Source organism: Bombus vancouverensis, chromosome 2 (assembly GCF_051014615.1).
Source record: "Bombus vancouverensis nearcticus chromosome 2, iyBomVanc1_principal, whole genome shotgun sequence".
In the NCBI taxonomy this organism is placed as follows: domain Eukaryota; kingdom Metazoa; phylum Arthropoda; class Insecta; order Hymenoptera; family Apidae; genus Bombus; species Bombus vancouverensis.
This window is the reverse complement of record NC_134912.1, coordinates 9,070,046-9,097,423: the sequence shown is the minus strand read 5'-3', so window position 1 is coordinate 9,097,423 and position 27,378 is coordinate 9,070,046. Positions and strand designations below refer to the sequence as shown.

At 35.8% G+C, this 27,378-nt stretch overlaps 1 protein-coding gene across 2 annotated transcripts in view; it reads right to left on the bottom strand.

The window, feature by feature from the left end:
* Nucleotides 1-27,378, bottom strand: part of hwt (SH2 domain-containing adapter heavyweight) — a 244,732-nt gene that overhangs the window by 128,212 nt on the left and 89,142 nt on the right. Inside the window, exon 1 of one of the 2 annotated variants that reach the window (XM_076625329.1) lies at nt 19,477-19,614. The exons of the other annotated variant lie outside the window; for it this stretch is intronic. The gene's annotated coding sequence lies outside the window, so the exon portion shown is untranslated. Of the gene's footprint in view, nt 1-19,476; nt 19,615-27,378 lie in introns of those variants that run through there. 2 annotated transcript variants of the gene reach the window in all.

Genomic DNA, 27,378 nt, shown 5'->3' with positions numbered 1-27,378 from the left:
CTGACTGCGTGTCCACGCGACAATTACACGTACAACAATTGCACTGAGCAATCAAGGGTCATTAAATTAACGCCGCCCTAGTGTGATCCGTGTGAATGTGCCTTAATTACAGAAACACGAGCAACCAGCTTTCCCAGAACTACGTTCCATTCCACGAACGAATGACAATGAACGGTTAATTCGTCGTAAAATCACTTTATTATATCGAAACGAAGGGGTGATCTCTTGTAGACAAAGAAGGATAAGAACTTCGTGAAGTAGAGCGTAAAAATTGAGTCTAAAATTAGTATGCCTGCAGCAATTATATCTACATTTATAAGTAAACACATTTTCTGTGATTTTTCGATATTGTTATCTCTATGGAGCAAAGACAATTACTTTCGATATGTTTTATCTTTCTATTATAAGTTTACGTTACTTCAATAGCCTGGTAACTAAATGTTATCTTTTCTCTTGAAAATAAATGTTCTGCTTGCTTCAAAGTTTATCTATACTATAGCAAGTATACTACAGGACATTATCTTTTCTACTGGGGAAATATATTTTGTTTGCTTTCAAATTTATATATACTATGGTATACATAGTACAGGATTGTATCTTCTTTTTTTTTAGGTTTATGTTATGATATTTCAGAGCGAAATTAAAAAATGTGACAATGGGAAGAAACTGCTGGTGAACAAGAAATGCCAACAAGTATTGTGAGAAAAATACAGTTACAGAAAGTAAAGTCCACCGTTAACGTCCAACGTGATATTTTCATCAATTTCTTTAGCCCGAAATCATGTTAAATCCTTTAGCTATTCTTCACCAATATGAATATTTTGCTATAATTCTTGTTATAATGCACAATAAAGCATTTACAATCATATTAAACACCCTGCTAACTTAATTTCTGAAGGAAAAATGAAAGCTTCAAATATCTCAATTAACACCTGTCCCATTTTACGATCCGGTAAAATAACCGATATGTCGAAACGTCGAAAGATCCATCCGACGAAGATAGCAAAAAAAGAAAAATCACAATGCCTACGTCCGCCTAATCGAGAAAGCCCAGAAAGCCCAACCAGAGAACGTTCGTTTGAAAAGCTCGAAAATGAAGGCTCGATGAGCATTGAGACAGAAGGGGCGAGCGAAAACGACAGCTAGTAGATACCGAAAAAAATCCACACGTTCACGTTCATTCACACTCAGAGAGCAAAAAAGAGCGAAAGAAAGAAAAAGAGAGAGAGAGAGAGAGTTAGAGGAGCTTTCGTTGACTAATAAAAAATAAAAGCTGTCCCTGACACGCGTGTCGATAATGCGAGAGCGTAGCCAGAGCTTTCGTGCGTTAGTCCGAGCAAACATGAAAAAACGACACGACAGAGGAAAACGGGTATTAATCGCGAACGCAATCAATGTCAGTGATCGCTTTAATCTTCTCGCATTTTCCACGTGACACCCTATATATGTATGCACGTACAGCTTGTGTTCAATATTTATGCTATCAGATCGTACGTGTACCACGTCGTGAATTGATTAAAAAATCTGTACACACTAATGTTTGGTGTAACGCTCTGACAGATATCAGTGTATTACGTTGATTGCGATTACGCGGTTAATGAATAACGTGAATGAAGGAGAACGAAAATACAGGATAAATGCAGTTGAGCTAATGACAGAGAATTGCGAAATATGGTTAAATATTTACGTTTAACCGTGCATGTGTGATTAATATGAGTTATTAAGAAATTTAAAGTTAAATATAAATTTTGTAATAAATTATCAAGTAACGCGAGTAAGCTATGATTTGAGATACGAAATAATTATAATAAAACATTTGCATGTTCAGTTGTGTCCACAAATATATACACACATAGTAGAAAATTATTCAACGCATTAAAATTCACAAGACACAAAAATAAATAATTTTCCTTATATCGCATTAATCCTATCATTCATGCTAACAGTAACAGAATCGTTTTGCATTTTAAGTGTTTTAAAACGGAAGATACTAGTAACGCGAGTGGATGGAAAAAAGTTGGCGATTGAAACGTTCATGATTGACATTCGAACAACCATCGTCGATTCTCGTGGAACAACAAAGAACACATACACCATGGTGTAAATGTAGCGTGTAATTAAAAAATCGATCTGTCGCGTACAGGACCGCGTACAAATGACGGTCTGGCAGCCGTCATCGGTTCGCCTATTCCCCTGTGGAACTAGACAGTCAAAGCGCAAGTAGAAACAGACTAGAGAGATGATCGAACTCGAAATCGACATCTGGTGATCGTTTTAATCTGCCTTTGTCACCATGTCTTCTCTGTTTCTCCCATATAGCGCATGCAAACGCCATTCACGAATGTCAAAACTTTCGAGAACGTGCTCGATTAGTTGATAACGAGCGTTGACGTAACGAAGGACGAGAGTTGAAAGTTGAACGAGCCGATTACAAATCACGATGAATGACGCTGCCCCTTTCCGATACCTCGTCTCGACGCGAGATTCGAGGGATTCAGCTCGTATCGAACGTACGAATCGCTCAACTTATCTGAACGTCGAGGAAGCTGGCGTAAAAAGAGAAAAAAAATTTGTTCAGTGGTTCGAGGGTTGAAAAATATGCCAGAAATCTCGTAACGACGCGACATGGCTGACGAGTAACCAGCGTCGCTTCTACACGCTGGAACAGATACTAAAGTAGGTCAATTAAAGTTAAAGATTTCAACGCTCTCGACCAAACAACTTCTTTAACTACCAGGGATCAGTGAGAGTTCTCGTTTTACGTAGCTGGGAAATTTGTTATATCTATATGTACACGCTTTCTTACACCAGCGAAAATGAATTTATGTCGAGTAAATTAGGTAAATGAATTTAACAGAAGAGAGCTGGATTTTCGAGCGTCGCACTGTTTCTTTTATTTCAGTACTCTACCGATGCACGTTTGTTATAATCGTGAGTAATCAAACATTTCTACGTATTCCGACGAATTTATGAATTAAGAAGATATAATAATAATCTTGAACTATCCTGACGGTTTTTTTTATTTTAATGATTGTAAGTTTCTCATAATAATTGCCAGGGACTCTGGTAAAATTGTATACGTTAATATGCAGAAGGCTCAAAGCGGCTTTCATTTTTTTTAATAAGAAATCAAAATAAAGCAATAGAAAGATAATTATTATAACATATATTCACCTTGATATCATACAATCTTTCTCTCTCCATACCATACAATCTCAAACAATAATTTAAGTAATAATTTAATAGAATATAATTTAAGTAACGTAAGTCGCTCTTACACATTGCTTTCCGATAATTTTATAATATAATATATTGGCAAAAGCTTGCTTATATCGAGTAGTATCGATCGATAAGTAAAAGCGATGCGAATTTTAATATGGTAATGGGAGAGACGTGTTCGATACTTGAATGATTATTGGTACGATACGAGGAAGCAATCAATGTCTCTTCAACGACCACATGCCTGTCAGATATACATAACGTATTATGGAATTCTGACATCTTTAATGCGCATCCAACGTGAATGTTCGCGCTACGTTACGATCTGTATTCATCAGGCTAACGTATTACATTGGCTCAAGTTAATGACAGTCGTAATCTATGTTTGAGTAACTCCATTAGCTGCATCCTCACGCTTTGCGCAAATCCCTTCGCTGTTTAATGATTGATTAACTGCTTAAAGGGTACGTCGGTATCCATTTATCTCAGGCTGTTGCTAATTATAACGTTCATTTCAGGTATGAAAATCGAAAGTGTAATATTTAGCAAAGTGATCAAATTTTCAATCGGTTTAATAAAATTATGTTTCAAGGCTATACACGTGTAAAACATGCATTTATTATCCAATGAAAGTAAATGTTTGAGATGTAAGAAAAGACATGATAGTTTGTGAAAGTATAAAATATGTTGAAAGAATTCTGTAGGAATCATTTTACGAAGCATTTAATAAAATCGATTTTACGAAAATATGTTAGATTTATTTAATCATTCTTTTTATGTGATCTTTTATCTTCTATATTATCCCTACAATTTTAACCAACAATTTTAAACTAATCTGTGTATATATTAAACGTCTTTGAAGTGTACATTTTTTCCTTGTACAAAGAGTCTTCCTAATGCTTTTTATAAATTGGATTAACTACTCAAAGCTGCTGCACCTAAAATCCTAAAATACTTTCTACATAATTTCTCAACACCTAACGAATTCAAACCCTTTATGATAACTATATCTTCCTAGTTTAATTATATTCATTAACGGTATGAAAAATTATCTTGTATAAAAAAGACATACAAAGTCCAATTATCCAAAGTTATATACAGATTCATATTTTTCTAAACACAACTATTCACTCGTTAAACGTCAAAGCAATTATTTCATTTTAAATATTTTAAACTGTATATTCTTTTCACTGTTATATATCTAAGCTTTCCATAAATGTATAAACGTTCACAAACTAATTACAAACTGGTTGCACTTCATAATACAGACTAAGAACGATCAAAATGTTTATAAGAATATTGATGCATAGGAAAATTCTCCGCCCAAAACAGCCTCTTTTTATTTCAATCGTCTACTTGCCAACGCGAATGTGGCACGTAATCAAACAACCGGGATGTGAACGCCATATGGCGCGAGGCAACATATTGAAAGCCGTCATCGTACGATCATTACACTTCTGCATGAAAGCAAAGCCCAACGCCAGTCAACCAACGTCATGCAATGTAGCCACGCGAGATGCAAGGGTGGCGCTAGAACCGCGTGGAATCGATGGAAATCCGACGAATGGTGGCTGGTTGCTCGAGGCAATGCGGACGACAGACGTTCCCGCGATTACTTTCTTTTCTGCGATACCTACGGATTTCCGCTCCATACCTCGCGGACGTGTCTAGCAACCCGAGCGAACAGAAACCAGACTAATGTCTCCTATTAGTATTTTCTATCGAATTGACGTTTTATTTCCAGTCAAATTTTAGAATGTTGTTATTTACTTTCGAGAGATAGAAATTGTTGAAGAATTAGAATTAAGATGCTTTTAAAGAGAATTTAAAGATACAATAATGAATTAGACGACATACACATGTACAAACTATCCAAAGTATAACATCATGTTGTTATAGGTTCCAATCCTGTAGTTGTATTTATAAAAATAAGAACTTGCATAAATATCTGCAATATAGTTATAACCTGTAACAATATATGTTAGAGGACTTCGAGTTGATTTGAAATTATATCCTTAATGTTTAACGATGATGCTTATCATTGATTAAAATATGAGAATCAACCGTACTTCAAAATTGATCAATTCTCCAATAGATTAAAATCCTTGCAAATTGTGTATCTACATATTCATCCTAAGAATTGTCTAAAATGTAACGATCTGCATTTATCAAGAATGAACAAATTGCACTTGGTTTAATGTTCAAGAGAAACCGCTCACTGTCCAGCGCCGTCGATCTTCTTAGGATTACTAAAAGACCGTGTGACCTTGAACAACACGTGCCTGAACCAGGAGGCCAATCGTAGATTACCTCTAAGCCACGACAGTTGGAACCGAACGAAACTGAAAATGAGACAAGTTGAAGAACTCGTCACTGGTATTTCAATCTGTTCTAAAAATGAGGAAAAGTTTTAATGTTTCATCGTTTTCTTTTTTTTTTTTTTATCGAATAGATATTTTATCGAATAGAAATTTCTGTGATTACTCGAAATTACTATTACACAATATGAAATTTAATATACTCAGACCTAATCAATTAGTATGGCAATACTATGATACACAAAATAGTACGCAGCTACTATACGCACTGTAATGTAGCTTCCAATGATCCTTTTCATTATATCACTCGTATTTCACCAAACTTTCAAAGGAAATATTTCCTTTTCTCGACAGCTCGCCAACCATTTTCCCTATTTACACTTCCATTACGTACTTTTTCTAAAGAGTAAACACCTTTCATATTCTAAGCCTTCCCCGATTTCCTTTCAAACCAAGTTTCGCCTATGCTCTCATGGTTCCCCGCCTGGAAACCCGCAAGGTTAGAACGACGAACGTCGTGGCGGTTTCTCGAGTATCAGGAGAAACCTACGAGGCCGTGCGAATCGGTGAAATCCGTCACCGAAAGCTCGGATCGTTTCTCGCTCGCATCAAGTATTCTCGACCTAAACGCGCAACCGAGTGCTTTGCAACGCGAAAACGTAGGACGAACAGAACAGGCAAGTTTTTTTAAGGTTCCTGATCCGTGAAAAAGCAGCGATTAAACGATTTATAAGTACAGCCTGCTGCGTGCTGCGTTTTCCTTCCTTCCTAACTTTCTTCCTCTTTCAAAAGATTTGCCATCTTGTCCTTCCTTTTTCCCTAGCCTTGAGCTGCCCCTTATACTCGTGTCTGCACCGCCTTCGGCGACATCAGGTTTATTCCCTTGACGAGACCTCTAGGTATCGTGAATTACTGCTACTCCTCGGTGGACGTAAACGCGCCCCATAAAGCCGACGCGACGTCTCCAAACGTACCAGAGAAACGTTGTGCCATGCTTCCGGATATGCAAATAGCGACACAGTGTCTCGTTGGGTGCTCGAACGCATTGCTCGTTTATGCGCTCGTAGTTCTTAATTGAGCAATTCAGTTAAATGATTACGGAATTAACTACCAGCGAGTAGGATGAGAGTAGTCGTTTTGTTTTAAGGCAGTAAGAAGTTTGTTAATGAATGAGGAGTTAAAGTTGGGCTGAGCGAAGGTGGATAAATACAAATGTACAGATGTTCCTTCCCTTTGTAATAATTATATATTGCAGTTGTTAGTTAGGAGAATTTAGAAAGGAACATTTTCTCTAACAAACTAGATGGACTTATAAAACAAGGATTAAAAGATTGAGAGAAAATTATGACTATAAAATATCGAATTGACATTTCATCATATCATACAAGTAACTTAACAAGAGGCAAAATAATGAAATCGCCAGATAAATGAATATAATTTAAAATGAAATTCTCAGATCAATTTTTTTATTTCATTCCTATGCCTTTGTCTCTCACTTTACTAATTACATATTAGACACATTATCTAAAACAAACTTATAATACTCCAATTATTCCGCGGATTTCCAATCAGTTTAAAAACTTCAGAGATCTCCATACATTAAACATTCGACAAATACATTATCATATTGCTGCTTCGTCGCAAAATCTATTCATCCCATCTTCCCTAACCACATGCAAACTTAATCTTCTGGTTGCTGCAAATTGCATACGATATCCATATCATTATTCCATTCCCAAGCTTCAAGCAGCACGCAGACGAAAAGAAAGCACCTGGCGGGGCTACGAAAAACCATGAAGCCCCACGCACACCACATCGCAGGTGTAATATTACTTTAATTAAAACTTTCCAAGCGAACATCTACGATTACGCGATCCGAGATAAAAAAAATCCGTGGAACGGCAAGTTCCTCGACCGTGAAACTTTCTGGAACGTTAGATCGTTCAGATAAGTTCCGGCTGGGCCATCAATTTCACTGCCTTACGTTCGTGGTATCGCGTATGCGCACAGCCGACTCTTCCGAAGGAGGGTAAAAGTGTTTGCGATGCGTTTTCCGTTTCGTAGATCATGTTCTACGAGCGAGTACACGCGAACGTGTAACGCGAAACGAGCTGCGGCGAAACTGCTTTTAAGGAACCGAAGGATATTAACACTTTCTCAGCGGCCATTTACGGATCGAAGTGGTTAGTTAATTGCGTTCTTTGAAATTTTTCAGACGGTCTCAAAGCACTTAACCCTAATTTTTGAAATGTCTACAATTATCGAAGTTTTAGCGTCAAAACACTTTCACTGATGCTTATCTTATATAATTCATTAGATTCGTTCTACTTCTTGGGAAATTACAAACAGAACGTGGAGTTAACCACTTTGGTTTCGTGACTCGTATTATATTTTGTTACTGATGGATACGCGGCTTTCTTTGTGTAAAAACTTCCTATTTCCTCTGCGAATTTCTGTTGTCCTTTTAAAATCTGTGTCTTTTAAACGTTATCGCACACCTCCGTTTCTCTCAACGTTCCACAAACATCCTGTTTTATTTTGCAATAATTTCTATGCTACTTGTTCAGTATTATAACCACTGGCAGACAAAACCGCGCGAAAGAGAGACGAAGAATGAAGTATAAAGAAGGATGGAAGGTCAAAAGACGAAGTACAAATATGGAGAGACGTGTACAAAGTATAGAAGGAGAGCGAGAGAGAGGTAGAATAAAATTACAATTTTACGGGACAAGTACGGTCGGCTGAATGTCGCGCACGCGTTTGCGTTTCATTAGGAAAAACGACGATGAGAGATGGAATGCGACGACGTAACAGCCATGTCAGGTATACGTTTACGCGCGCGTAAATCCGTGTCCAGAGAGAACATCGCGCTCAGACGATGCGAAATATGTTCGCTGGTAATTACACTGGTTGGGAACAGAGGAAAGAAATGGTCGCAAACTTGATTACAATCCGCGAGAGTGAAAGGGGTCTTTTCTTTCATATCGGTGAATATTCATATTTTTATGCTGACATTGTTAATATTGACCAGACCACGGTGAGACTTTTATTAGAATACGCGATACTATAGTAGAGAGCAAACTTTTGACACGACTAGAATGAAAAAGTTATTTCGCTGATCTTCCTATTCAAAGCGTATTACACGCGTATAGGATGTTGAACAAATGAACTACAGACTTTAAAATATAACAACTATCGATATATATTTGATATTGAATAAAGAATAATAGATGTTCGTAGTTGATTTATGGATACGGCTATGATGAATGGAAATCAAAATAGAAAATAGATAAGGGCTGGAGCGGATGCAAGCTTGTCGAAGAATCGATTGAAACTGTTTCCAAATGAAAAAAGACCGAATTACATGGTACGTTAAGAATGTCCTGCTGGAACATCAATCTGGATCATGGGCGCCCCTATAAGAATTCGATCTAACACCCTCGTACCTATTTTATGCAATTGCATTCGGTTGACGCTATGACTCATTCTAGTGTTCGAGAAAATCAATAATTCATTCTATAGCAGTTTGTTCTATCATCGTATAGATGTAGATAAAAATGTCAAGAATAATACAGAGAGATACATTTAAATAATTATTTTAGATATCTCGTTGCATAAATATGAAATAAATACAGTACAGATATACATTAAGCAATTAATAAGTAATTACATGGTATATTTTTTATTAAACGTTCTATTAATTAAATATGCGAAATAAACGAAATATTAGTCGAAATTCGATAGCGAGTCGATGGCAAAATTGATTTAATCCGAAATCAATACCAATGATATGAATTTGTCGATGTCTGACCATACACCGACCGTATCTACTAGAGAAACATTTTCCTTCATCGACGTTTTGCGCAACATCTTTTTTTTCACATTTACATGCTAATCACCGCATTAAAGATGCATAATCAATCCCCCTTATGAATCTTTAATCTCTACATGAATATAAATCATCATAGCATTATTTACGGGTAATAGGTGAAAAGTTTCTGAATAGATTTCATCTTTCGAACAATCATATGCGACGAATTCGAGATTAAAAGAACCGGAACATGATAACAAATTATATACAGTGTCACGTTAAATTCGATAATATTGCGTGGATAATGTATTATGGGAGATGTCATGTTACACTACCTATCGTAAATAGAGCATGTTAATTTCTGATTTTAACCACACTTGATCGAATTCTGTTCATACAGATTGCGCGATCGTTCACGCGCTATTTAATCAACTAGACAAACTAATGTCCACGATTATGTTTCGTATAGCGTTTAGCTAGAAATTGAGTTTACATGTTTATTACAAATGATATATAAGATAATATCAAAGACGTGGCAATTTTTTCCCTATCAACATTTATACATTCATTTAAATCAATGCATCAATTTCAACAGTTTCGTATCAATGTTCGATAAATTTCTAGCAAAATTTCAATATAAATCTAAATCACGATCCACTCAAATGTAATTTCAAAGATACACTGGTGTCAAGACTAGGAGTTTCAACAATTCATTAACTCCCAACAATCTCAGTACACGTAGAAACAATCAATTCGGAGTAGCTGAAAGCAATTGTTACTCATCGCTTTCCAGTAACCAATCTAACCACATCAAAAGAAGGGCCGTTCAAACGCAATCCCATCGATCGTGCCTTTTCCAAGAGCAATACGCTAAAAGCGTTTCGACGCGAACCTCTACGTCTATCGATTAATTAATCAAATCACGGTAATTCTGTAAACTTTTCTATCACGAATGTTACTTCAAACCGTTGCAATCATACCAACGATGACGCAACTCTCACCGTAGACGACTCTGCTCTCGTTGAAAGTATAACTAAAGAATTCACATTCTATTTCGTAATCCCGATGTTAATCTTTAATTCATTACCTTTTATAGGTTTAACTAAATCTTGCGAATGACTTTACAAAATGTTTCTTGTATATTCTCGATCGTTATCTCACACTAGCACATAATTTTGGTAGATCGATCGTTTCTCTGATAATCTGAACTGATTACAAAATCAACAGATGTTCTAACATCTTTAGAAGATTTTACACGGGCGTATAGCTCCTTATAATACCAAGAAACGTTCTTTCCCGTTCTCTTTCTAAGATATTTCTCAGATATCTCACGTTGTTGGAGATGATGCGCAACAATCTATCGAGCTGAGATTGGAATCTTTCCAACTCGAACTTCCTTCGACGCTCTCCTACCGAGATTTGACGAATCTTCGAAGCTTTCTAGGAACAGTCCGCAATGCGGGACAAGCACTGGGACGAGTGGGAAAATCCAAGGGGAGCACAAAGACGATAATGCTGATAACCAGCCGATGAAGAAAAACCTACTCGTGGCGCCTAGTTGTTTGCGTTGCTGATTGCCCAACACGCCTTCGCTCTCTCGTCTCTTCTTTTCCTCGCTTTCTTTTTTCATCCTGTCTCCCTCTCGATTCTGATCGAATCGACCGTGCTAACGATACATGGATGACGCTTAACGCGTGGTCTTCTCTCATCCGTCCTATTCCACGCTTTCGACCCCATTAATGGCGTAATTATTTCCTGAAACGTGTGTATCCTCGATCCGACCAGAGAAACCGTTTCAGATAAATTCTCGATTTAACGAACGTTTGATATCGATAAAAGATTCTGTTATGTCGGTGATTATCGTGGATATGTGTATACGTAAGTATTTTCTTGGAATATACGAAACGTTTCCTCGTGGATTTTTAATTTTATACGACCAATGTACTTATTAAATTGAATCTAACAGTGAGTTGAAGATCAGAACAAAAGAAAGGAAATTCTTTGAATATTAATGAAACTTACGCTGCTATTCGGAAATTATGAGATACTGGCTAATCTTAAACGTGGACTTATATAAAGTAGATCAGTAATAAAATCTTTAAAATATAATATTACAATTTAGCTTTCGTCGTAATACTGCCGATTAATAAGAATCAATTCCATTCGTTCATTTATATCTATTCTAAGTTTATAATAAGAATATTGAAACTTTATTGCAAATCGTTATGAATAATCAGAAAATCAGTATCATCTTGTTGTACCAGTGTAAACTTGGTAAAATTGCGCTCCGAGTGTTACAGAAAATATAAATTTAACTGTCGATAGCGTTTAATAAATATTCAGGAAATGCAAGGCTAATTATTCTTCCGTGGAAGATAAATCAAGAGAAGGACTACATCCAGGAAAGAGAATTACTGAAGATAATCCGTGACAAGCAGCAAGAAAAATAGCGTTTCAAATGAAAATCAACCACTCTACTATTATTCGTCATTTGGCTGGAACAGAAGAAATAAAGAGAGTAGACAAATGGATTCCGCATGAGTGGAACGATATACGATAGCACGGACGAATGTAAGTAGATACAGCCATCAAAGCTAATTCAAAAAAATGGATAGGATGCAGTTTAGAAACAACTCGAACGATGAAACTAAACATGCTGATTATCGCCTATTAGGTTAACGCATTACGATACATTTTATCGAATTTTTAGATATGTACTTCCTTTTAACACTTTTATATATCACAATACACTCCCATATTCCACGTACATATGACCGAAAATTTCTTCGAAAAAAGACTCGAAAAATCATAATCTTGAATATTTGACAATTTGAGGATTCGAACCCTTAAAAACAGAAGTTTCTAATTATTAGATCTTTACACGGTATGTCCATAATATAATATTCTTTTTTTTTATTCGATGGATATCAATTCCCGCCATATCGTCCGAAGACCATCCATAAAGAAGTTAACATTAAGGAGCCACAGGCAAAATCGATTAGAATTTCGGTAAAGATAAAGATTCGCCTGTTTGTTTAACACAAAAGACAAGCCGTGCATGCTATTATAATGTCTACAACCTTTTAATACCTTACCTATAGAAAAGCTACTGTCTTTGAACAATGTATTTACGTTCTTTTATCCGAAAGTTTCAAGAGCTTGGCCGCTCAAAAGTTTGACGGCAAACGAAATTAAAGAGAAAAAGACCAGGAGCGAGGAGTGGGTGGCGTGCAAAGGGAAAACGTGTAAAGGTTCGTGGGGGGGAGACGGATATACCGAAACTGGTATTCTTGAAATGCAAAGGGCCCACTACACTCTCGAGGGTGAGCCTCTCGTCGAAAATATTCTTCTGATATTTTCGTACGTGACTTTTTTCATATAGTCCCCTCGCATTCTTATATTTTCCTATCGAAAATGAAAAATAATCTTAAACGATAAATAACTCCCGAAATTACGAAAGATTCGTTCGATCCTAGAACACAACGAGCGATTTTTCTGTGTTTTAAAAAATTAATCTCTTTGATTTATATTTATTTAGTATGTGGATTATATTGTTTTAGATATCGTCCATATCATGGATTACTTTATGACGATGAGGGCAATGTGCTTGATGCTCTTCTAGTTCAAAAAATGGCAAATTTAAGGAATGAATTTAAGCAAAGCCGAAAGTAGATTTCGTATAGTACGTAACAATATTTCCACCAAGTATTAAAATTCCATAATGAGTATTACAATCCAGCGTCAATTTTAGCCAAAATTTCCATTTGGATAATTCCAATACTTAACATAAAATTTTCACAAAAACTCTGCTGTATTTGACATTTATCGCTGTTTAATCTCAGAATGGGAATTATTAAAAGTAAAATCTTATGAAACAATCTTATTGTAAACTATGAGCCACTCAAAGCTGTCTCCTTTAACACGACCCCATACAATCGTATCTCATAAAATAATGGCATCGTAGACTAAAATGTGAACACATGTGCGACTGTTTCTTCGATACAGCTAAACACCGAAATTACATCCCCAACTGAAATAGTAGATAACCGTAGAAATAAACAGTAGAAAACGACAGACACGCGTCCCTTTTATAGTATCTATATCGTTTTGTATCCCGTAAGTTTCCTCTGGTGTAACTTGTTCGAACGGATAGTTCCAAAACACAGGGGACCTATTCGAGACCAGGCTTGAGCCTCTTACCAGCCACGTTCCAAACGACGAAACGCGTATATTCCGCGCGTTTTTCTTCCACCGTTACTCACCCTCGTGGTCGCGTGATGCCATAAACATGGCCTGCTCTAAGCGGCGGCCGGTGAACCTACGCTATTCCCACTGTGAATTCCCGGTATCCAAAGCCGCCAAAACACAACGTTCACCGCGACCAAACATATATTATTCATGCGTATACCGGCGTAACTTCGCGTACCAACGGTTACTTTATGCGGGTTAACTCGGCGATTACCAACTGTTTACACGCATCGTGAGATAGCCAAGCTTCGAGATATCGTTTGATCAACTATTAAAGAGGGTTGCAGAAGTTATGTGGGTGCGTGGATAGTTATAGAAGTACGTGCGAATTTTGAGAAGTTTGTTGGGCAAGCGTTATTAAGAAGTTGATATTTCTTAATGAAGTTAAATTAATCGTAGAAATTTGCTGACCTACGTGTTTTGGTTAATTTCTGTGACGAGGGCAGAAAAGGTGTAATATTGTTCATACAGTAGCTACAAAAGGAACTGGCATACAATTGTACTTATTGTACTTATTTACTTGTACGTACTTGTACGTACTTATTGTAAGTACTTTATCGTAGCACTAACTAATTATAACTAACTAACTAAGTATAACTAATTAGCTTCAACATTTGTATCGTCTGGTAATACTACCATATGGCTGTAAAAATTTGATACTATGAGAATGAAATGTAGAACTTGGTAAAAAAGCATTTTATTGGAAAATAAGGGCATGTGCTAATACTTTTTGTGGCTATTGTAGGTACTATGTACGAATTAATAGATTGATAATTATATAAATAGATAATTTGTTAGACGCCTTATTTAAAGTGTTCTATTTAACATTTTAGTTTCTAACATGTATATGTTTAACAAACGTTTGAAGCGCTCTATGCTTTTTATCTTTTATGTAAAGTTACACAGCCAAAGAAACTATGTTTGTTTTTGTTGTATAAATTATTTCATGCGTCTCTTTAACGTTCGTAACACAAATACGTTAGTTGTCGATATTCACAGGAGGAAATATATAGACGGTAGGAAATGCAGATAAACGTAAACGAATAGATTCTCGATCGACGTGTTCTTATTGGAATAATTTTTATCGAAGGTCCCAGTGGAGTATCAGCGCTCGTTCTCGTTCGTTTCACAGACATTCTGCATCACTGACTCAACAACCAAACGATACACGTGTATTATTCCGAATAAACAAGTTCATGCGACTCGTTAATTATAGAAAATACAGATGTTCAACGATATCGAAATCGTGCTGAGATAAAATATCCTGTTACGTAAATAAACAAGATTCTTTGGTATTAACGCAAAAAGAATTTATATGAATAATACGGAACAGAAATTTCATACGGAGAGAATTTAACACAAATCGAGAAATTTCTATCATTGTCGTTGAAACGATGCGACAAAATAATGTTCAATGTATAAATTACAATCCATGTATTATAATCGAACCGAAAAGAGACGAAAGTATGTAAAAAATGAAAATGGTGTTATCCATCAATATGCTCGTAATTTTTTTTGTCGTCATAATTTTAGAGGGAGATCAAGTAAGAATTTGCAACAAAAGCTCTTACACGACATTCTTAACTCCAGCGAAAGGAAATAAACATATATTTTAACGTCCCCTACGTAGGAACACGGACAGCGGGCGTTCCAGCATCATAAAGGAAACATTTATTTCGAAGAAAACAACAACGAAGGGTCCAAATTTATGATTCGTAGCCTAAAGGTGCGATGATCTCCTCCTACCTTTATAGCAAAATCAACGATTAAACTTTCGACAGAGAATACTTTATTACTCGATAAAGGCATAAAACTTTATGTTTACGACGTTAAGAATAAGAAAGTATCAATGTAAGAGGAAGAATAGTTTCACGAACGATTCCAAGATATCGCGTTTGTGATATGTGCTCGATGGATTTCCACAGAAGTCCGGACAGTCATCGTGGACAACGCATTCCTTTAAAGACATTATTAATCTCATAAAAAGTAACGATATGCCATCCAATCTTGCAGCACGGTGCAGTTTCTTAATGCTCGAAAGAAATGGATTGATAGAAACGATCTCTGTAAGGAAACGCTTCATGGAATCGTTTAACGAATGAAATTGCGGTTATTTCTTCTGACTTACTAAATAAATTCGTCCGCGGAATCCAATTTACTACCACTTGTTTATCTAATCGTATTATGAGAGCGTGAAAGAAATCAATTTTCAAATGGGAGCTTTTAGTTCGTTTGTTGTAGCTAACTTAAATTCTATAGACTCCTCGGCACGATCGATAAAGAAGGAAATGGAGAACATAAAAGTTAGAATTTCACGGAATGCAGAAGTTGCTTCAGAGTAACTGGCACAACCTGAAATCGTAAATAATATGATAGAGGCCAATTTCGTTGAGAGACGCGAATAGTTAAAACTGAAAAGAACTTATTTGCTGCAATTTTAACGAAAAGGAATATTCTTAGGAAAGAACATAGGAAAGATCTTAGTTTGTATAAAAAGCAAATTCAATTCCAATCAATAATCTTGTATTATATTATTATATATCTAATTGTATTTGTTTCCCATATTCCCTAATGTACTATAATGTGTTGTTCAATTTCTAAATATTTTCCTAATCTACTAATTTCTCATTATTCGAATCTTTTAACACGCTAGCTTTCTATTGAACAAATTTCCTAATTCGAACTTTCTATTAAACTAATTTCTTATTATGGACATTACCAAATTCCAACGCTTTATCATGCTACGTAATTCGTCATTGAATTTATTATTCATTATTTATAACTAACATTATTTAGAAATAAATATTTATTAATATCCTAATTCTTCAATATTTAAATCTATTCTAAAAAAAAACTAACTAATACGAACGTCTATATTTCCAATTATCTACATCGCCAAATATTCCAATTTCCCAACATACAAATTTCTTCTCAAACTTTCGAGATATTCTATTCTCCAATAATACACTAATTCTTTACGATTCAAACGTCTCAATATACCAATTCCTCGTTATCCAAATCTTTCAATATAATAATCTAAACTTTCGCACTACAAACACAGATAACCTCCAGAACTTAAAAAAAGACTTTAAATTATTGCACACAACTCCTCCAAACGTTCTGCATTTAAAATTCAATTGTTGAGTTATGCGGAAACAATTCCAGCGATATAGAAATTTCTAATTCAACGCAACAAGAGCGAACAATGTTCGCGCGCACCTTTTCAATGGAGGCAGCGAGCGTTATCAGTTCTTACAAGCGAAACTTTGCCCGTTCATCGACTTCATTGCCAATGGAGAAAGTTTCGCGGAAATAGGATCGTTTCGAGGGATTCGAGGTACATATGTATCATCCAGCGATACGTGTGGTCACCAAATATATATGTACATGAAAACGTAGCATAACCGCGATAGTTGAATCGCTATTGAGAAACGATATATAACATGGTTGAAAGTGCTGCCTTAAGGTCATCGATATGAATGAGAATATCGGAACGTGGAAAATCATGAAATCGTCGAAATGCTCGATCTTCAGTGCTTGGATCGGTACTTCAGGAAATAAATATAAATAAAATATAAAATTTCGAGTAATGTGTTGAAACTACAATGGCTACCGAAAGAGTTGTGAAATATGTTATTCGAATATGTTTTATCGAGCACAGAGTTCCTTTAAAATTAATTTAAGAATAAAAAATAAAATTTTAAAATAATAATAATTTAATAATTAATTTTGAATAATTAGGAGGACTAGATTTAATATACAAGTTGATTGAAATTTTGTAATAATCTGTGGGAACAGACTATGATGATTACTACATTATTCGTATTATTGAAAATTACTTGGTTTCCTTTTGACCCCATGCTTCGAGATTTGTAGAATAAAAGTAAATTTTGAATTATTTGAAAAATTCATTAGCCAGCTTTCATTACAATATCACATGTCCTACATGTGTACCATTATAATCACAACCAGACACGAAGGTTTAAAAGCGACAATAACAGTGAGTATTTCGATTAATTGTAATAAATAACCAATTATATACATAATATTTGGAAATATGCGTTAAATTATAGAATTTTGAGTATCCAATGATTTACAAAACGATAACTTGTAAACGATATTTAGAACTAAAAATACAACAGAAATTAAGGAAAGACATAGGCAAAGAACAAAAGCACGCGTTGGACCTTCTTTCTATCGCGGATTCACGCACGTTTCGATTTTTAGCGACCGATAAGAGAGCTTAAGGGAGAACGGGAGAAACGGTGCGTCGTTAACGAGAGACAGAAGTGTCCTCGTGAGATTTTAGGCCGCGTTAATGAGAGGAAAGTACGGTAAATAGAAACGACCACACTCCAATCGGAGGGACCGAGATTTTTCGTCGGAAACTTGCTCGGAGAACGGGACAATCCGATTTTTCATGTCATTAAAATCTCCTTGACAATGAAATAAATGTTTTTTCTCTTGTTTCAATCTCCATTGAGGAAATATTAAAATGTTTAAGTACATAAATATCATTTCCATGAAACAAACGAATATGTCAGTCTGAATGTTATAAAATATTTTTTATAATTTAGATATGATCGAGTGTGTGTTTTGAACAACATAAAGTTTGGTCTTAAAGTGGATGACATGATATCCGACGTCTATTTCATCATTTTTAAATACAGCTGAAGTTAGTGCAGGTGACAATATATTGTCTCATATTGTCTACGGATATTTAACTTTATGTTAAGAAAAGTAAAAGTTTCGAGAAAATATAAAATTTATGAAATTTCATAATTTAATATTAACATTTAAAAATTTGCTAATATGCTTTATAAATACTATTAAAAGCTATTATTTTTTGCTAGAAATGAACAATATGAGTCTAAATATTACTAAATTCCAGATTAAAATACGAAGAAAAAATTTGATGAAAAAAAAGTACCGTGAAAGTACCGTCTGACCAATGACGCACTATACTACTTACAAGACCATGTGATAACTAACGGTAACTCACAAATATCTTAATCGAAACGATTTTGACCCAATAGCAAAAACTAAAAGCAACGCAACATGGTAGTTTTAGAGCAGAACAGTTATTAAACACCATAAAACATTGTGACCTATCGTTGAAATGATTTATATATTCAATAACACGCTACAGAAAATAATAATAACACGAGTGGAGAAATTACCACAGCGCGAGCAAAAACCTGACCTACCACGTGAATTCCACCGAAACAATACCCCCGATACAAATCTACCCGGGAAACATACATAACATCGCCGTCCATTGCACCCGAACCAGGCACAACACAACCATACAGAATGTAATGCAACAGTCACAGTCGCTCGTTGAAAACCCGCTATAAAGAAACCGGTGTCACGAGTCGGACAAGTGATTCACGACAAGCAAGTAGCCCACGTGTTCCTACAACCTCCAACATTCTCGAAACATATTTCACAAACGTCGTGCACAAAAATCACCTTTTTATATCAACCAATCAAATTCTTCCTAACCTAAGTTCTATTCTACTTTCTTTCCCGCTTTAATCATTGTGTAACAAAGACGCATATATACATTCTATTTTCCCGTTACACTGTTACACTTGCCCGCCAGTTCATTACGGAAATATCTATATTTCTAGAAGAAGAAACAGGAGCTATTCCTAACCTCAGTCAGTAATCGAGCACGAGATTTATAGCGGTATACGAGAACAGCGTAGCGATGACAGCAGCCCATGAGCACGTAAACGTATGTTTACACTCACACTGTCGCGCGAGACCGGAGAAGATGTACGTGAAACAAGTCGTGTGTACGTGTGAGTGGCGAAACGTCGCGGGGTTGTTAGCTCGTGGACGATTATCGCGATTCATCTGGAGAAATGGACTCACCTTTTCGCGCGGAGGACGGGACCGGAAGGCAGGAAGAGGCTGGTACACGGCTGGAGCCGGTCCACGGTCGCACACAGTGTGGACGACACAGCTCGGACACAGGTGTAAAATCTCCGAAGACGCGGCTATGCCGCTCGAGTGATCGGTGTGAACTGCAGAAAAGCCCGCAGATGATATCAGAGACTTAGGGGAGACTGCATGACATCATCGCCGGCCAATCGCGGCAAGACCGGCGCTGCGCATGCGCTTCGCACCTCCGCGCCGGGGCTGTTGCGATATATCGCAATCGATTGCTCAACTTCGCGCCCCCGATCGACGCGACATCTCGCGGAGAATGATTGAAGGGTGCGTTTGAAACGACGCGGGAGAATGAGAATGATGAATGAGTTTAAGAAAAGAAATAAGGTGAAGAATGAACGTAGAAAACGAAGCAAATAGATATTGTAAGAGTTAGATGTTATATTAATTGCGTTGATGAGTTGAGTAATGGAAGATATTTGCTTAGCAATATCGAGTTGTGGAATTGCTTGAAACAATAATAAAAAGTATTATATAAAATCTTCAAAAAAAAAATTCTACTTGAATGTAAGTTAAGAAAAAAGAAAAGGTTTATATAATATAAATGTATATGCATTAGCTACAAAAGAAATTAATTTAGAGTAATGAGGCCTTAATATAATTTAATTTTAATTTCATTCAATTGTTTAGTAAAATAATTAAAAAGATGAAACTTGATACTAATGCAATTAAATTTATTAATATAATCTAGAGATATCTGTTCAGTAGATATTTGCCTAGCACAATTATTTTACGTCGGTTTATCCGGGTTAATTTAACATGAAAATTAATTGTCAGGATATATGTATAACTCACCATGACCGCCGATGGTATTAGTTGACTACACAGACAATGGTTTCAAGACTATGCATTTTCGCAGAATTACTACCCCGGTGAACATACATCAATGTGTCACTGTACGAAAGCAAATCGCTAGTACACACTACATGCTATCGACGTGTATTAACAGACTAACTTGTCAATACGTCCAAAATTCCAGTAAAGACGTAAACCATTAGAAAAGTAAAACGTTAGAAACTTAGAACATTAGAACACCAGTTTACTGTAACCATTTAACAATTTAATCTAATTATACGCCCTAAAGCTTCGTTCAGGTTAGTCTTGAATTTAAACAACTTGAAGCCATTTAACCAGTGTGAATTTCCAATTTAGGTGACCTGAAATACTCTTTCAAAATCCTATACTCGTTCTTACTAATCGAGTAATCACAATTAAGCTTGACGCGTTACTTAAACAAGCAATTTGAATTTGTAACAGGTCCATTTTCATAGATCTAAAAAGAAGAGTCATATAATATTATAAACAAATATGGAATCAAACGGAATACATAATCGACACATATTGTAAATAAGGTTAACGGCTGAATTAGATTCATAAACGTGGGCGTTCAAAAGCAGGTATCTCGTTACACGCCAATAACGCGAAATACCAGGCATCGAATCAGAAAATGTCTACGCACGAAATTGGATGGGTTGTCGTTCCACTAGGTGGACAAAGTTAATTGCTGCGAATAGCAATTTCTCGTGTGAAATGCGTTTGACGCAACTAGCCTTTTGCGTTGGTCGTTGCCCTGCGAGAGACTCGCGACATGAATATTTTCTCGCGATAAACCCCGTAAGGAAGATACGGCGCGCGCGTTTTATGAAAAAGCGATTTTTGGCCCGCGCTAATGATACTTTCAGAAACCGAACTGGCGAACCTTAACTCCTTAAACGGTCGGCGACTTTCCCCTAAACGTTTCAGCACTGAGACATGACATTTAAAACATACATATTTATGCGGTATTTTAGAAGACTTGTAACTTATGCAATTCATGTAATTATACCAAAATGTTTCAGCTATTTTCAAGTTGTTATTACTACGAAATTAAAGATGTTGGTAAATTCTAAACTTAGAAAATGAAGAGAAATATCATTGAAGAAATGAACAATATCTATACGTCAAATGAGGTACTAAACTTTTCTTTGATTAATAAACATGAATTAAATAGTAAATTTTAATTATTCTTAGAGGTAACGATAACAGCTTCCCAAAGAGCCTATTAAAGCCTGAAATAAAGTACATATGCAAATTTGATGTGAAAGAAATTATTCATAAATATACACGTCCCACAAAATATCTACAACAATATTTGTAACAATTTCACCAATAGATTTCATGCATGAATGAATGAAAGTACATACCCATTAGCGAACAGTTAAGAAAAATGAAAAGAACACTGGAATTAACCGCTAAAAAGGAAAAAGTGAAAAAAACGTAGGATACAAAACATGATACACGTAGCCAGGATAGCGAATCGCAGGATACCAGAGTATTCTTGTTGTTTACAAAATGCACAATGGTATAGAATGTTGGCGAGTTTCGCATTCGCGGTGATACACGGGGTCAACAGTTTCGTCCCTCCCAAATTACCACCGCTCGACCTGGAAAGACGGAAACTTTCCCAGAGAATTACCGTCTTTCCACACGGTTCCTTTCTCCTCTTTCTATGCTCGTGGTTCAGAAGCACTCGACACGCTTTTTCAACGGCAATTTCACCTTGCCTTTACAAAAGAGCCTTTTGTATTCAGGTACATGATAATGTTGTCTCCCATGCAAACGTTGTTTGCACCTGTATCTGTTCAACCTGTACGTGTACCAATTTTTTCTTAAGCGCATGTGGTGACATTCCGAGTATGTGACGAACGTTCGATGGAGAAGAATGCTGCGTTACGCGTACATTTTCTGCGAATAATTTTGCATGTTTTGACGCTATCGTAAGCGGGAAAGAAGCTTACGCGACGTCTGCGAAGATAACATTTAACACGAGGTCAACGACATGGCCAAGTATTTCTATCGAGTGTTCTATCGTTTTCTATCGAATTTGACTCTTCATGTTTATCCCGTGAAAGGATCGCCCATGTATTAATATTGTTCATCATCAATTTCTTCGGATATTACATTAATTTGTGACAGTAATAAAAAGATAAGAATTACCAGTCGTTTCTTGTAGTCGGGATAAAAAATGACTGTGAATAATAACCTATGAGCATAGCACAGGACTTTGACTCCAATACGTGAAAGATAATAATATATGCTATCAATATATGCTAAACTGATTTAAAAACAGCAGGTCTTCCTTAATAATAGCTATATGTTCCGAAATTTTATAATTATATATTCGTTTGTCCTATATTCCATAATAGGCTTAATATTTAATTTCTATATTAAATTTTCTACGTAAAAGAAACATACAATGTCAGAAACGTACAAGTTCACGATAAATTATTTGCCAAATATCGAAGCTACGGTGGCATTGACAGTTTCGAAAAGAAAGGGAAAAAAAAGAGTCAGCGTATCGTGACGAAAAGGGAAACTATGCGTGGTTCCATGCATATTTCTTCCAATACGGGTGACAAAGGGGAACAGGACGTGCTCGTCCCATGCGTTTCTTCGATCTTGACGATCCCCCGTCGTGGAATAAAATCCTGTACAATCCCGATATTCCCTGGATCGGTTTGCGTTTCGCGACTTTGTCTTTGAAAGCAAACGACAGGCCCACCTACTTCGCGTATTTATGAAACAGCAAAAGCGTGCATGCACGCGTACACATGTTCCAAGTTTGTTCCCTTCGAAGCGTTCATGGAAAAATGGTATGAGGAATGGTCGAATTATGCGACATATTGCAGGACCCACACTCTCTTCTGCCGCCCACATGCTCGCGCACCGGAAAAGCTTTTCCATCGACGACGGGGGAATTGTTTCGACTACGAACGACGTACGTCGCGTCTTCTCTCTCTCTCTCTCTTTCTCTGTCTCTTTGTTTTTTCTTTCCTATACAAAGGCAACGGAAGAATCACCGCGTTGCCGGATATTAGCGTAATTATGCGTTTCGGGGTGATTATATGCGAATGAGAAAACGCTAGTACGAAGGGTACCATGATTTCAGTATGAAAAATATTGCAATAATAGTGCGTTTAAATAAAACACGAAAGTCTACTTTAAATGACACGTGAATGTAATGATTTTTGATAACGTAGTCCTGCATACGATTTAGCTTTTGATTGTACAATTTCGAATCTAATATAATGTACTCAAGTAACTATATATTTAAGAAAAATTAAATGTAAGTGAGCAAACGTATATTTAAATGTGTGTTGAAAAAGTACTATTGAAAATAATAATTGTATTACTAATATTAATAATTAATATTACTTCAACGGATAACAAGTATATTATAACTTATGAATGTGAGAAAATGTAATTAATAATATAGATACGATAAACGATGCCGAATATTTTAATATGTTTCAAAGACTAAGTTTCAAAATATATTGCTTACGGTGGCCGAAAGATGACAACATTCTTTTCAATCTTCGTATTTCATGCATATTCATTTTCGTGTGCAGAATTTACCGAGAATATTCTTTATCAAGATTTTATTCTATTCTACTTAATCTCCGTAAGATTGATGTTGCACAAATTTTACACTTGAAGGTGCGCGCGATGGAAATCTTATTTCCGTCGTCTCACCATCGAACAAAATGGAACTGCTCAGCTGGAGTGAAAGCAAACGCGATAACTGATTCTCCTTTACAATAAAAAAGGTTGGGAGGAAAAGATCGATTACGCCCAATAAGGAGAGCTCGAGAATACGTACGAATCAATCACCGAGGTAGTTGGCGGATTAAGCTTCACAATGTTCTCGTATCGCTTGTATCGATCAGCAAGAAACGACTGTACGACAAACTTGTTTCAATAAGCAATTTCAGATAAGTAAAATTAGGTGTCAATATGCAGTATCCAATTTTTACAATAATGTGATCACGGTAATAAAATATTTTTATACATACAAACCATTTCGCCAAGGTATCAATAAAGTTGAACAACGTTATTGTATTATTCATTTATTGAAAATCCTATTATTTGAACGACTTTGCTAGAATAAAGTATACTTAATTGGTACTTTTAGTAATATGCAAGAAATACAGTATGATTACCAATTTTTGCATAGTTTAACGATTTTGATACTGACTCGATTAATATGCTTACTGTGCAAAATCGAACCTAATCTCATATTCAAAATCTCTTAAGACGGTCACGTTCGATGTTATCTTCGCGGCTATAATCGATACAAGAACTCTGTAGCTACGTATTATATCTTAGTCACGAGATTCGATTCTTGCTTAACTCTATGCTTGTATCTCGTACTTCAAATAAAAAAAAAGAGTTAAACGCAGAAAATTTTTTCCACGCTAAAGAGGAATAAAAATCACAAACATCCGCTTGAAACATTTTTGCGATTCTGCGAAGCTTCTCCCTGGCAATTCCATCCCAATTCACTACGGAACTTTCAAGCTGTACATTTTTACCGATCCAAAGCAAGAATTATTCGAAAAAGTATAACTTAAAAAAGAAAAAAGTACGTTTTCCCCTTTTCGGTCTTGCTCTCTTAATCCAATTCAAAACAAAATCAACATTATAGTATTTTAAATACTATGTATTTTTGCATTCTCGTATTTTCTATAAAAAATGCACAAAAATCTGCACTCTATCGATTAGCGTTAATTAAAATTAATCAATATTTATTAATAATTTTGCTCATAAATAATAAATTAACACAAGAAAGTAATGAAAAGAAATATATATGTATATGTTCATATTTATTAACAATTTATTTGTAAGCGCTAAATTAAGCCGAAAAAGTAATAAAATACAGAAAGGGAAGTACTAAGCGCGAATAAATTGACGTTTTTCCGATAGCCTCGGTATCGAAACGCAATCACAAGCTTATTTCGTTAACTTGCCTCTGTAGTTCCGTGCCTTCACGCCATTTCTTTCTCCCTCCAACCGTTCTGTGCCGAACTCAATGAACGAAAAAGGAGTAGCATCTCATTAAGCTGTTTTGTGGGCTGGCTGAATGCAGCTGCGCACACCTTTCTTTCATTGACCCATTAAAACCGCAGAGAGGGACAATGACTGGTAAATAAGTCCTGGCGAATTATTGTGGCGAGGTGTGACGTGCACACGAATAAAGAGGTCGAATTCGCTGCCGGCTAAGCGATTTAGATAAAAGCTTCTGAAATATCGAGAACGTAATATCGGTATTCGTTTTTCACTGTCTGAGAAATGCGATATGTCACGATCGCGAGATGTATCGGAAGATATCTCGTGACGGCTTGAAATAACGCGAAGAAAAAACCAAAAGAACCGAGGGAAGTTGCGTGATTCGGTTTAGAAGAAACCGCACAAGTTTCGGAATAGGTGTTCTTAATAACACTGTATTGTTACTAGATGTAATATATTTATTCTGTGACAAATAGAGCGGTTGATAAGATGACGCATACTGCGAAATTGAATTGATTAAAAATATAGGAAAATATATGTTTATCTAACTGAAATTACAAGAAAGATATTTAAATGAATTACTTGTTTAATATTTGAGTCACATATAATGACGATACAACGTACTGTTATTTGTTATTAAGGCGCGTTTCATATATATAACAGTATTATGTGTTAGAGTATTATAGGAGAGGATTATAATACGTGCCGTGTTTGCATTATACAGAACGATACAGTGTATTTCATGAAACAATCACACAATATTATTATTTGACGCAATTATATTCTACTACAAATTTATTTCGCAACGTTATGAAATACATTGCATTAAATAACCATAAAACCATATATTGCAGAATAAATATGAAACACTATCGATATGCAAATTTAAAGCATTGTCCTCATCAAATAAATCTTCTATCTTTCCAACAATTAGTACAATACGAAATACGAAGAATTCAAATGAATGACCACTACAACTAATCGAAATAGTGCTTGAAAATCATATAAATCATCGCAATTTCTATTCCATTGAAAATTCAACGCCAAATGACATCAACGAAATATGTATTCACAAAACTTCTCCAATCGAACACATACAAATTCTCCCGTCTTTTCTACAAACAGTTTCATATCTGTATCATTAGGCTTCCGTAATTTTCGTCCGTCCCAGACGAACAACTTTAGTCGAAGCGTTGTCGTGAAACTTTAAAACGGCGACGAAGACCACGCTAACCCATGGAAACGCTGAATATTAAATTCAATTTGTTTCCTCGTAGACATCGCGCAACGCCGAGAAGTGACGCGTGTTTCCATCTCACGGATTTACATAAGTGACTTATGGTCAGTGGGTGTTACACCCTCATCGAGGGATGGTCTGCTCGGATATCTTTGATGTGACGTTCGTATAGGGATTCAAATGAGGGATGGTCGTTATGAGGCTGGGTATAGAATATCATACGCGTGTACTCGTATTTGGTTTCGTGACACGCGTGCATTGCAGACGAATACTTTCGTTACAGGCACGAATTACTAGAACGGAATTTAAGAACACGTAAAGATTGCTTTATTGTTTTAGAGATACATTTGATGATTATAGAGATAGATTTTCCTGGAAAGTAATAGTGACTATGATTGCTATTGATAATGCTTCGAAAATTTTGAACGATTCTGTAGATTTACACGTATCAATGTATATTCTAACTCTATGGTTTCCATATGAATCGTTAATATTGTTTTATAATAAGAATAATCGTATTATAATCATCATGATGTTTGACTACAATTATCTTTGTGTTTTTTATTCGTCTGTTTACCAGTATTCTATTTTTTAGATTTGTAAGTGGTTTTCGTCTTGTCAACTAAAGCTAGCGATTATCCAAAGACAAACTAATTTTTAGGGCCAAGTAAACACTTGTGTTACGTTAAAATGAAACTACTTGATAAAACGTTAGAACATACAGACAATAGGAAACACAGTGAAACTAAATGTGCATGACA